The 13,109-nt window shown below is 44.9% G+C and overlaps 1 protein-coding gene across 1 annotated transcript in view; it reads left to right on the top strand.

Moving 5' to 3' along the window:
- The window catches only part of IFT43 (intraflagellar transport 43), a 92,725-nt gene that overhangs the window by 67,126 nt on the left and 12,490 nt on the right, over window positions 1-13,109 (top strand). The window lies entirely within an intron of this gene.

Genomic DNA, 13,109 nt, shown 5'->3' with positions numbered 1-13,109 from the left:
CCAGCACTAAATTAGGCCAGTAGCCATGTCACAGCTGAAGCCCACATTCAAAACTCAGGGGCGAAAGATCTAGTTTGTGTGTAATTTTTACAAGAAACCTACTAGAGAGGAGATTATATTTGGGACCTAAATTATCAAATCCTTTTTGTTTTAAACCCACATGTTTATCATTTCCACATTCTATTTCTTTGTGTAAGATTCAGTTTCCATCTAGTATCATTTTCCATGTGCCTGAAGAACTTCATTTAACAATTTTTGTAGAGCAAGTTCTCTGGCAACAATCCTCTTAGCCTTGTTTGTCTGACAATGTCTTGACTTTTCACCAGACATGGAACTCTAGGCTGACCACTTTGTTTCTCCACTGAGCACATTGACTTGTCTCTGGCTTGCATGGTTTCTGGTGAGAAGTCAGTGGTCACTCTTACCTCTGCTCCCCGGTCTGCAGTGTCTTTCTTCTCTGGCTGCTTTTAAGATTTATTTCCTTTTATCTTTTGTTTTCAGCCATTTGATTATGATGTTCCTTGGTGTGGCTTACTTTGTATTTATCCTACTTGAACTTCTTGAGTCTGTGGATTTATTGTTTTCATCAGATTCAGATAATTTTAGCCATATTTCTTTTGAGTATATTTTTCTCCCCTCTCACTCCTTCTGGGACTCCAATTACAGGTTTGTAGATTATATCATTTGAAATTGCCATACAGGTCATTGAGGCTCAGATTCTATTTTTCTAGTCCATTTTAAACTGTTTCAGTTTGGTTGGTTTCCGTGCTGTGTAACTAATCTCTTCTTCTGTAATGTTGTTAAACCCATCCACTGAATTTGTTGTTTCAGGTATTGTATTTTTCAGCTCTAGAAGCTTCACACAGTTCTGTATATGTATGTATGTGTGTGTGTGTATGTGTGTGTGTATATCTTCCATTTGTCTATTTTATTTGTGTTTTTATTTTTCCTTGATACTAACATTTATAGTAGCTGTTTTAAAGTCTTTTCTACTAATTCTATCATCTGTATATTTTCTGGGTCTGTTTCTGTTGACTAATTTTTCTTTTGGTTACAAGGCATATTTTTCTGCTTGATTATAGCTTTTTGATTGGAATCTGGCTATTGTAAATGTTACTCATTTGAGTATCTGGATCTAGTTTTCTCTCTTTAAAGACCAATATTTTTTTTTGGTAGGCAGTTAATGTATTTATTGATGAATTTGATAATTTTTTAAATTTATTGACTTTAGAGAGAAAGAGAGGAAGGGAGAGAAACATCAGTTTGTTGTTCTACTTACTTATATGCATTCATTGATTGATTTCTTGTATATGCCCTGACCAGGGGTCAAACCCGCCACCTTGTTTTATTGGGATGATGCTCTAACCATCTGACTACCCGGTTCAGGCTGATCAACTTGAGTGTTTTGAGAATTGTTTTTAAGCTTTATTAGTACAAGTCTGGAATTAGCCATAAACAGTGAGACACTCAGGTGTCTCTTCTGAGTACTGTTCAGTAGGGACCCTCCACTGGCCTGGGTGGAGCTGATCCTCTCCCATTTTGTGTAAGCTCTGGGGGTCATTCAGCTCACACCTTGCTGATGGTCATCCTTTGCCCTGCCTGTGGAGCTTGACCCTGTGTGTACACAACTTACTGTGCAGACCGTCTAGATTTCTAGAGCTCTTTTCCTACGTAGCTTCCCCTCTTATATACTGCTTCTCAAATCCAGCCATCTTAGACTTGTAAACTTTGACCTCTGTCTCCTCACCTCAGCAAGACCTCCATGTTCCACTTGGGGTTCCCCCTCCCTGTGCCGGGAGGTGCCTGTCGGCAGAAAGCCAGGGTGACTACAGGGCTCCCTTCACTTAGTTCCCTTCTCTCAGGGACACAGTCCTGTGCTGTTTCTCCACTGTCTGAGATCAGTTGTATCTTGCATTTTTTCCCAGATTTCTAATTGTTTATAGCAGGAAAGCAAGTCTGGTACCAGTGACCCTCTCAGGGCTAGAAGTGGAGTCCACAGCCTTCTGCTCCTGAACCTTTGCATGTGACTACAAAGTGAAGGAGAGAACTAAGTCAGTGAAACTTGATGATTACCTGTGTTTCAGAGCTACCTCAGAGGATTGGGGCGAGGGTCACATAGGACATTGTGAAATACTCTAGAGTGATGTTTAAAATGCAGGTTCCCAGGCCACCCATAAAGCAGAAGCTGCTGTTGGGGCCCAGGGAGGTACATTAATTTTGATACACTCCCTGCATGACTATTTTGCAGACCACAGGTTGACGACCCTGGTGTAGTGCTTCTAAAGCAGGACCCAGGGCTGGAGTGTGAAAGTTCTTCTGTCCTGACTCATTCCAGGGGGGCTTACAGGTAGTCACTGGAGGCGGGGCTGCAGTCCACCTGCTCGGGTTTGTTAGAGCTTATGAGCAGACTCTCACCATGCTTCAGCATTTTCTTTGCTCTTCCCTGATCTCTTATTGACCAGCTCATTTCTGTTCGTCAGGTAGTCCTCCTGAGCTCCACTCACTAAACTCCTCGTAGCTGCACACTTCTGCACCCACTGATCATTGCCAGTGACCCCTTCTCCATCGCTGTTCCCAAAGTCGTTTTCCCAGCCCTGTCCCTAGGGTGCCCTCTGTCGGTATTCAGCTGGCCAGTGTGGCGGTTCAGTGACTTCCGGCCTGCCTTCCCTCACAGGCTGTCTGTGCTTTAGCCATTGGCTGCGTAGGGCAGTGGGGTCACCGTCCAGGAGGCTCTGGCAGAGGACTCAAGAGGCAGGGGCCCGGCCAGCCGTCCACAAAGCCATTGGGTGGTTGGGGAGCAGTGCGCGTGGAAGTCAGGATGCTCATAACTCTGAGATGCTTATTAATCCGTGGTCTACAGAGGGTTACTCAACTGGAGCTCTTCTCCGGGCCTCTCCACACCCTTCCTTGGACCTCTTCCCAATGCCTTCAAAGGATTTCTGAAATCCTACTTTCTCCATTACTTCTCGGCCTTTTGGCTAAGATCCAGTGAAATCCTATTTTCTCCATTATTTTCCAATGTGAAAAATGCTCTGCTTCAGGGAGTGACTGTTACGTGTTGCAGCACAGGCTCCTGAGTGCTCCAGTTTGCACACACTGCAAGGCACGTTGTAGGCGGCCATGCCAGCTGCGTCAGGGTGTCATCACGTTAGCAACACATTGTCGCACTTTAAGCAGCTGCACAGGCTGTCTTGTCCAAACCTGTCATTGGATGTGTTAAGAAATTGAATCTTAGAGATCATTAAAGAAAATAGTTCGGAGGGGAGCTCTGGTCCGACTCTCAGAGAACACTGCTCTCACCCGGTGTTCCCAGCCCCGCAGCTGGACATCTACCAGGTACCGCTGGCCAAGCCCAGTGTTTCACGTTTTTTTCTCATTTAATTCTCAAAACAAATCGATGGGAAAGTATCTTAAAATCAGCTTTATTGAGGTCTAATTTATGTACAATAAAGCGCCCTCATTTAAAGTGCACAGGTTGAATTTTGACAGATGTATATGTCCCGGAAACCCCGGGACACCCCTCCACAGTCAGTAGCAGAACACGTCCGTCACCCCCAGAAGTTTCCACGCCACTTCCCAGTCCAGCCTTCCTCTGCCCCATCCTCAGGTGACCCCTGATCTACTTCCTGTCATGATAGCGTGGTTTGCATTTCCTAGAATTTTATGTAAATTAAATCATATGTGTGTGTGCTTTTGTGTTTAGCTTTGTTCACTCTTTGTAATGATCGTGAGATTCATTCATGTTGTTGCATGTACCACTGGCCTGTTCATTTTTATTGATACTAATCCATCGCATGGGTATACCACATTTTGGTTATCTAGTCACCTGTTAAAGGACATGTGGATTATTCTTTATTCTTTTCATTAAAGATGAGCAGATTGAGGTAAAGAAAGGTAACCTTGCCCCAGATCACACAACTTGTACATAGCAGCACCAGGATTTGGAAGCCACTGTGCTCACCGCCACATCACCAATGCTGCACAGCCCAGGCCAGGATTTGAATACAGGTCTTGACCCCCAGAGTCCTTGCCCTTGGCCTCTGGGCTGTAACAGATGGTATGACCCCCAGCTATGTTGGCATCTCCTTCCACAAGTAGGTGTATTAATATTAGCTCCCAGGTTAGTAATATAGAGGGCCCAGAATGATTGACAGGATGGAGGCTTCATATAATTTCATTAAGAAGGAAGAGAAGAAAGATACCTATTTTCAAAGAATACTTCTCTAGCATTTATTTCCTGTCATAAACTTTGAATGTGAAATTTGTGATTTGGCCTTTATTTTGGCTCTGAGGTTTGAAGCATTAAACCCTCTTGTCAGAGCATCCACTTGATCTTCCTTTTGGTGGTGGTGGGGGGGGGGGGACAGCCCTCTTCCAGGCATAAATCTGTTGTCCATGTCGTCATGCCTGAGTCCTTTAATGGGAAATCAGTTCATATGTTACACTTCACACTTGACTTAGTCCATTTCACTGTATGTGAATGTTTAGAATCCATTATGCAGTAGGATTCATATGTTACATATAACTAGTTTCTAGAATTATCTTTGCTAAGAGAATTACTTGGTTGGCTAGTGAAGGCTGCTCCTTTGAACCTAGAATAACCAGTGGGTGGGGAGACTCCACGAGTGATTGCCCTGACTTATCCCTGGACGCCCATTCAGCAGTGACAGTAAACAGATCCGTGGGCACCTGTTGGGGAACTTACACATCCAGGCTCTTTGAGGTCATCAGTGGTAGGAACACACTGGGAAGGGGCTGTTGTTTCCCTTGGACTCGCTGGGAGTGGGTGATTGGCGAGGTGAGCCGTCTTGGAGAAGAGGAGTCTCGGGGAACAAAAACTAGGATCTAAAGTTCAGGTCCCCCCCCCCCCCCCAGGCAGCTGGTCTCCTCCCCATCAGCCCCATGGAGGAAAGCCCACAGGCTTGCTTATGGTGTTCTGTGGCCCGTGCTGTTCTGTGCGCCAGAGGGAGTGGTGAGTGAGGTTGTCCCTGCGCACAAACCCGAGGGAGCTGCGTCCTGCTTTCCCCATTCTTTCACAGAAGACTCTCAGGAGGCGCCCTGCATTCAGCCTCCCTAGCTTCACTGTTGGTCCATGTTGCTCCTTCTTCCCCAGGGAAGATGCCTAGGGAGAGAAGAGAAGCACTTCTCCCACCCCCACTGATGCCTCAGGCTTCCGAGGGAAGAGAACAGCAAAATAGAAGAAGAAAGGAACTTTTAAGATAAGGTGTGGTTTTAGAATGAGAAACGGAGAGTGAGTGGTATTGAGGCAATCTGGGGGTTGTTGGTCATCCAGAATGTATTGAATGGGGACTGTTTGCAAGACCGTGACAGGCTACAAGCTGAAGTGCCCTTAGGGGCCAGGCAGACAGTACAGCCACATGGAGCTACAGAACGGTGGGGCCTGTGGTGAACCCAGACAGGAGAGGGCATGGCCTAAAAATTTTCAAATTCGTATTTCACAAAATAACAGAGAGAATCCTTTAAAAGCACTTCAGAAAGAGAACAAAATGCACCTGCCAATTTGATTAGGCCTTTGGGAAGTGATTTGCAAAGCCTTCCTAAGACCTTATAGGGCTGTGCTCTAAGGAACACTGAACTTCGCTGGGGAGACACAGCGCACAAGAGGAATGGCATCCCAGGAGTTAGGTGGCAAAGGCAGCGAGTGGTTGTTGCTATTGGGGGTTTCTGTTGAGGGCCATGAGTTCAGAAGAGGAAGTGATCCCTGTGGGCAGAGGGCATTGAGGAAGGATGTGTGTGCGTCCTGAAGGACGGATAGGACTTGGTTAGGTAGAGAAGAAAGTAAAAGGCCGTCCAAGGCAGGTAGCCTGGCGTGATGGGAGACTCCATGTGGAGAATGGATAAGGAATTCACGGTAATAGAAGAGAAGGCTGTTCTGCAGAGTTAAGCCTGATTCTGGTCCATTCTCAACTACTCACAGTCAGTGTCCCTGTATAAACTGCTGTTAGTGAAGTCGAAGACTGCTGATTCCAGGTGGTGTCACTCAACAGCTAGAGCTAACACCGTGCTTCAAGGAAAGTTGGGATTCATGATTATGGAGAATAGCTGAGGATGATGGACAAACAGCTCAAGCCCAAAATGACCTCAGGATCCCCAAATTGTAAGATGGCAAAACTGATTTTTCTAGATGACCATTTTTAGTGATAACATCATTCATATTCTTGGAATCAAATTACTGATTTACCCTAAGGCCTTTAGACTTCTGTCATGGAAGATTGCATGTGTTATAGAAAGAACATCAGATCTGTAATAGGAGTAAACCCAATCTCTGCAGGTGATTCTGGGCAAGTCACTTATTCATTCATTCATTTAACCGCCTTTTGTTAAATACCTTCTGTGTATGATTCATAGGGCTGGGCACTGGGGATATGATGGTCCTTGTCCTCATACAGCTTATAATCTAGTTAGGGAAATAGGGACAAAAAATAGTCACACAACTAAATAAGGACAAATCGCAATTGAGTCCACTGATTGGAGTGGGTGATGAGGGAAGGCCACTGAAGAAGTGACTTAAACTTCAGCTTGAAGGAAGATCGAGTTGCCAGCAGTGGGGGTGGAAGTTGGGTGGGGGCACCCTGGTAGAGAAGAGAGCAGGTGCAAAGTCATGTCCCCTCTCAAACCCCAAAAGCGTATCCCACCCTAAAATCCAGCTTTCAGAGTGTGGGCTCTGGAGAAAGTGAAACTTTAAGAAGGAACGTTGAGAGGCACACAGATGGGAGAGAAATTCTTTGTCTTTAAAAAAGATGAGCAGTGTTCAAGTTGAGAGAGTCTCTGAAAGTGCAGTTAGATATGGACTGAACTTTCAGAACTTACCTCAGGGTTAGACTTGTTAACAAAGAGCCTGTGAGCCCCAAAACGCAGCTTTAGAAAGTGGAAAGCCCCTGAAAACAGGAGCTACATAAAAACGGATCAGCTCTTTCTTGCGTATAACCATTGCCTCTTGGTGTAACCCGGGCTGTGGGTGGATCTGTCGCTCCCTCTTCCTGGCACCTCCCAGTGCCTCTTGGGCAGGCCTTGTCCCCACCGGCGAGGGCTGTGCTCTTTGCATCTTGAAGTCCAGCTCTGACAGAATTGAGTATCTCAAAACCTTCCGAATAATAAATCCTTATGGCCAGCCGAAAAATGTTTAATTCCTAAAGGACAAGCTGAGTTGAGCCACTTCTAGCCAGGGGCAATTGGGGACTTAATTCTGCAAGTGTAGCAATCTGGATGATCTGAGAGCTCTGAGTTTAAGGGTAATTGCTCCATTTTCTATTCGTGTCAACAGGGAAAATAGGTAAAAGTGGCTGAACACAGCCAAGCAATGAGGCTGGATGAGATGTGAGATGCTAGACTGTCAGTGGAATTAGAAAAATGCTATCTATAAAGAGCTATCACTCAGTCGCCCTCTCTCTCCCCTCTTCCCATTCATCTCTGTCTTTGGGCTTTCTAACTCTCTTTTGGGTTCTTTCTCATTCTTTGCTTAATCCTTCCATCACATCCTTTTTATCCATTCTCTTGCAAATAGCAGTTATTCCGAGCCTAAAGAGCTCTAATGCAGAGAGTGGGGAAGTGGGAAGAATTCTTTAAGTACAGGTAAATTGGAACCCTGATGTCTCCATTCCTTTCTCTGGCTGAGTAAGAACATTCATTCCATCATGTTAGCATTTCTTCCTTAGGCTTAGTACAACATATAGGACTTCTTACATGGTTCCTAAGCCTGGTTCCTTTGCTTCTCCAATTTTTTAAAACTGTGCTAGCCAGCACTGATTTTTTTTTTTTATTAATTTTAATGGAGTGACATTGATAAATCAGGGTACATATGTTCAGAGAAAACATCTCTAGGTTATTTTAACATTTGATTATGCTGCATTCCCATCACTCAAAGTCCAATTGTCTTCCGTCACCTTCTAACTGGTTTTCTTTGTGCCCCTCCCCTCCCCCAACCCCCTCCTTCTCCTCCCCCCCACCCTGTAACTGCCACACTCTTGACCATGTCTCTGAGTCTCATTTTTATGTCCCACCTCTATATGGAATCATATAGTTCTTAGTTTTTTCTGATTTACTTATTTTGCTCAATATAATGTTATCAAGGTCCATCCATGTTGTTGTAAATGATCCAATGTCATCATTTCTTATGGCTGAGTAGTATTCCATAGTATATATGTACCAAAGCTTTTTAATCCACTCGTCCACTGATGGACACTTGGGCTGTTTCCAGATCTTTGCTATTGTGAACAATGCTGCCATAAACATGGGGGTGCATTTCTTTTCAAACAGTGCTATGGTGTTCTTGGGGTATATTCCTAACAGTGGTATAGCTGGGTCAAAAGGCAGTTCGATTTTTTTTTTTTTTTTGCATTTTCTTTTCTGAAGCTGGAAACAGGGAGAGACAGTCAGACAGACTCCCGCATGCGCCCGACCGGGATCCACCCGGCACGCCCACCATGGGGCGACGCTCTGCCCACCATGGGGCGATGCTCTGCCCATCCTGGGCGTCGCCATGTTGCGACCATCCTGGGCGTCGCCATATTGCGACCAGAGCCACTCTGGCGCCTGGGGCAGAGGCCACAGAGCCATCCCCAGCGCCCGGGCCATCTTTGCTCCAATGGAGCCTTGGCTGTGGGAGGGGAAGAGAGAGACAGAGAGGAAGGCGCGGCGGAGGGGTGGAGAAGCAAATGGGCGCTTCTCCTATGTGCCCTGGCCGGGAATTGAACCCGGGTCCTCCACACGCTAGGCCGACGCTCTACCGCTGAGCCAACCGGCCAGGGCCCAGTTCGATTTTTAATTTCTTGAGGAATCTCCATACTGTTTTCCACAGTGGCTGCACCAGTCTGCATTCCCACCAGCAATGCAGGAAGGTTCCCTTTTCTCCACATCCTCGCCAGCACTTATTCTGTGTTTTTTTGTTGATGAGCGCCATTCTGACTGGTGTGAGGTGATATCTCATTGTGGTTTTAATTTGCATTTCTCTAATGATTAGTGATGTTGAGCATTTTTTCATATGCCTATTGGCCATCTGTATGTCCTCTTTGAAGAAGTGTCTATTCATTTCTTTTGCCCATTTTTGGATTGGATTGTTTGTCTTCCTGGTATTAAGTTTTACAAGTTCTTTATAAATTTTGGTTATTAACCCCTTATCAGATGCATTGTCAAATATATTCTCCCATTGTGTAGTTTGTCTTTTTATTCTGTTCTTATTGTCTTTAGCTGTGCAGAAGCTTTTTAGTTTGATAAAGTCCCATTTGTTTATCCTGTCTTTTATTTCACTTGCCTGTGGAGACAAATTGGCAAATACATTGCTGTGAAAGATGTCCGAGAGCTTACTGCCTATGTTTTCTTCTAAGATGCTTATGGTTTCACGGCCTACATTTAAGTCTTTTATCCATTTTGAATTTATTCTTGTGAATGGTGTAAGTTGGTGGTCTAGTTTCTTTTTTTTGCAGGTAGCTGTTCAATTTTCCCAACACTATTTGTTGTAGAGGCTGTCTTTACTCCAATGTATGCTCTTACCTCCTTTGTCAAATATCAGTTATCCATAAAAGTGTGGGTTTATTTCTGGGTTCTCTGTTCTGTTCCATTGATCTATATGCCTGTTCTTATGCCAGTACCAGGCTGTTTTGAGTACAATGGCCTTGTAGTATAACTTGATATCCGGAAGTGTGATACCTCCCACTTTATTCTTCCTTTTCAAGATTGCTGAGGCTATTTGTGTTCTCTTTTGGTTCCATATAAATTTTTGGAATATGTGTTCTATATCTTTGAAGTAAGTCATTGGTATTTTAATTGGTATTGCATTGAATTTACAGCACTGATTTTTTAAATGAAATAATATTTCTTAAAATCAATTTGTTTTTTCTAAATTCAAAGTCAGTAGGACTAGATGCTAAGGTCTTTTTAAATCCATGCCTCCCTCCCCTTCCCTTCCCTGACACGGACACATGCGGGAGCTCCTTTTACTTAAACATTGTAAGGCCAGTATCCACGGCCACCATCACAGCCGCCTGGCCTGTGCAGGTTCGCATTGGATTCGAACAGATGGTAATGAAACAATGGAGCCAAGACCTGGTGGGTCATAAGCTTTAATCCTAGCTTGCACCCGGCGGGCAAGAAATACACACAGTGGGAAAACACTTCCCTTTCCATTCAGGGCTCCCAAAGCCACCGACTTATCCGAGTTTCCTAGAATCAAAGTTTTCTACCTCACCAGCCTTATTCACCTCTGTTCCCCATTTTCTTCTCTCTGTACAAACTCTGCACAAACTGGCTTATCCTCAGCACTCTGCCATCTTGGCTGCTTCTCCTCTCCTCCACATGGCCTTTCTCTGCTCTCCTCCAGCATGGGCTCCTCTGTCCCACTTTATAGTATAGAAATCAAAATCTTTAATCCAATATACAGACAAGGAAGTCTCTGATACAAAGTCACTTATCTGAGGCATAATGGGATTCCTCATGAGAGTGCACCACCCACATCATGCAACAGTCAAGGGTGTGGGGAAAAGCTCAGTTTTGAAAAGATCTTAGTATTAAAAGGGTGGGAAAGGTTTAGTCTTAAAACTAAGCCTTAGGCTATAATGACCCTGCCTGTTTACAGCCTGTCCCCCACACCCAATGCAAACTATAAGCGAGCAAACATATATATATCATATTTACAAACTTATTTGACCAACAAACATCCACAGTGGGAGTGGGGCGTGGCGGGCTGGGGTGCTGGGATGGCTCTCACTGGTGCGGGGAGTAGCTGTCCTCTTTTGTCTCTGCTTTGTCTGTGCTTTGTTCTCTTTATGGGGTATTGAGTTAGAAATCTGAAAAAGAAGCCAGTCTTGTAAGAAATGCTACTGATAATTAATGCTGACGTGTTTGCCAGGAGCCAGGCACTGTGCTGTGTTACCTGTCCTACTTAGGTGGTTCTCCCAGTCCCATGAGGGGACTGATTATCACCCTTTCACGGAGGAAGAAATTGAAGCCTTGTGAAGTTAAGTAACTCACAGGTCACAGTGACGTGCTGGTAAATACAGGCACACCGTCCCTTAGCTGTGGTTTTGCTTTCTGTGGTCTGTTACCTGTGGTCAGCCATGGTTCGAAAAGATAGATGGAAAATTCCAGAAATAAACAATTCATAGGATTTAAATTGCATGCTGTTCTGAGTAGTGTGATGAGATCTTGCTTCGTCCTGTTCTGCTCCTCCTAGGGTGGGAATCACCCATTGTCCAGCACATTTGTGCTGTATGCTCTCTATTAGTCACTTAGCAGCTGTCTCTGTTATCAGCTGTTATCAGAGAGAGACTACATTCACATAGCTTTTATTACAGTATATTGTTATAATTGTTCTATTTTATTATTAGTTGTTACTCTTACTGTGCCTAATTTATAAATCAAACTTTTTCATAGGTATGTATATATAGGATAGAACACAGTATGTATAGGGCTTGGTACTACCCACAGTGTCAGGCATTCGCCAGGGTCTGGGAATTTATCCCCTGCAGATAAGTTTGAAGGGAGGACTGCCGTATTTAACAACCAGCTCTTCAGGGGAAAAATCCTCATTGGCTGTGTTTGCTGGCTTCTGTGGTGTAAATACCCACACCGTGGTTGATTTCAGGCTCCCAACCTGACGTCACTGACCACAGAGCTTGGAAGAGATGGGCAGTAGCACCCTAGTGAGTGAACTGCATTTTCCTGCTGCTACATTAGTGTAAATAATCTCGAGGGCTTAGGTAAAGTAAAATGTAGCAAAATTTAGGAAGTGATAAAATTTGAGCATTACCTTTGTTTTTAATATAATTTATTTTATTATAAGGGTGTGTAATTTAACCTTTAATAATGTTTATGTTTAACAGCCTGCATGCAGAATTCCTAAAAATGTAGTCTTTGGTTCTTACAAGTCAGTGCGAACCAGCCGCTCCAGTACACCCCCTCTCGTGAGTGGTGGAGCTGGAATTCAGATGTGGTCTCTGTGCCCCGATCACTCTGCTCTCACGCAGCCCTCCTCGCCCTTAAAAGTGGTGGGTTCGTTCCTCGGCCCTGCCGGTGGAGGAGGCGTGTCTCCACTCATTTGTCCCCACCCTGTTGCATGTTTGCTCCCTATCCCGGTTCTCAGATTTACCTGCCTGCCCTCGTCAAACCTCTCACTGAAGTCTTATCTATAGCAGCTCCTGGGCTGAGTAGGGAAAAGCCAGAGGCCAGGTCTTTAAAGCTCTGACATAAAGCAGAATCTTCAGAGTTGCCCCTTCCTCTCTTATGCTGTCTTTTCTATCACATCCATTGAGATTGCTTTCAGATAATGAATTCTTGTGCCCATGCTGGGTCCTCTGGAGAAAAGAACTCAGTCATCTTCCGCCTTACTCTGGTTCAGGCACAGCCCAGAGTCTCGCCCAGACCTCCAGCTTCGTTGGCAGAGCTGGGACAGAGTGCTTTATGCCCCTAGTGGTGCCCTGAAATCTCTAGGTCACATCAGAGTTTCCAGACAACCATCATGCACGTTTCTCCCAAAACACAGTTCCCAGTGACCTGTCTGGGGTTTCATTCTCTTTGTTAACGTGTGCGGCTTACCTGTATTCCCCATCTGAAGACTTGGAATGGGAAGAATGCAAACGAAGGTTGTAAAGCCAGCAGGCACGGCCAGGGCCACTATCACAGCCGCCTTGCCCGTGCAGGTTCGCATTGGATTCGGACAGTCGGCAAAGAAACAACAGAGCCAAGAACTGATGGGCTGTCATCTTTAATCCTAGCTTGCACCCGGCGGGCAAGTAAAACATACACTGGGCTCCAAAACCCACTCACATTCAGTGCTCACAAAGCTACTGATTTATCCGAGTTTCCTAGAATCAAAGGTTTCTAGCTCACCAGCCTTATTCTCCTCAGTTCCCCATCTCCTTCCTTATCCCAGATACAAACTGCACAAACTGGCATCTCACTCAGCACTCCACCATCTTGGCTGCTTCTCCTGGCCACATGGCCTCTTTCTGCTCTCTGCTCTGCTCCCTCCTCTAATGATAATCTCAGGAACCAAGAGAACAAACTCCCGCTCCGTCCCCATTTTATATTGTAGAAATCCAAACCCTTAATCCAATATACAAAATAGGGAAGTCTCTAATACAAAGTCACTTTCT

This window comes from Saccopteryx leptura, chromosome 6 (assembly GCF_036850995.1).
Source record: "Saccopteryx leptura isolate mSacLep1 chromosome 6, mSacLep1_pri_phased_curated, whole genome shotgun sequence".
In the NCBI taxonomy this organism is placed as follows: domain Eukaryota; kingdom Metazoa; phylum Chordata; class Mammalia; order Chiroptera; family Emballonuridae; genus Saccopteryx; species Saccopteryx leptura.
This window is presented reverse-complemented; position numbering and strand designations above follow the sequence as displayed.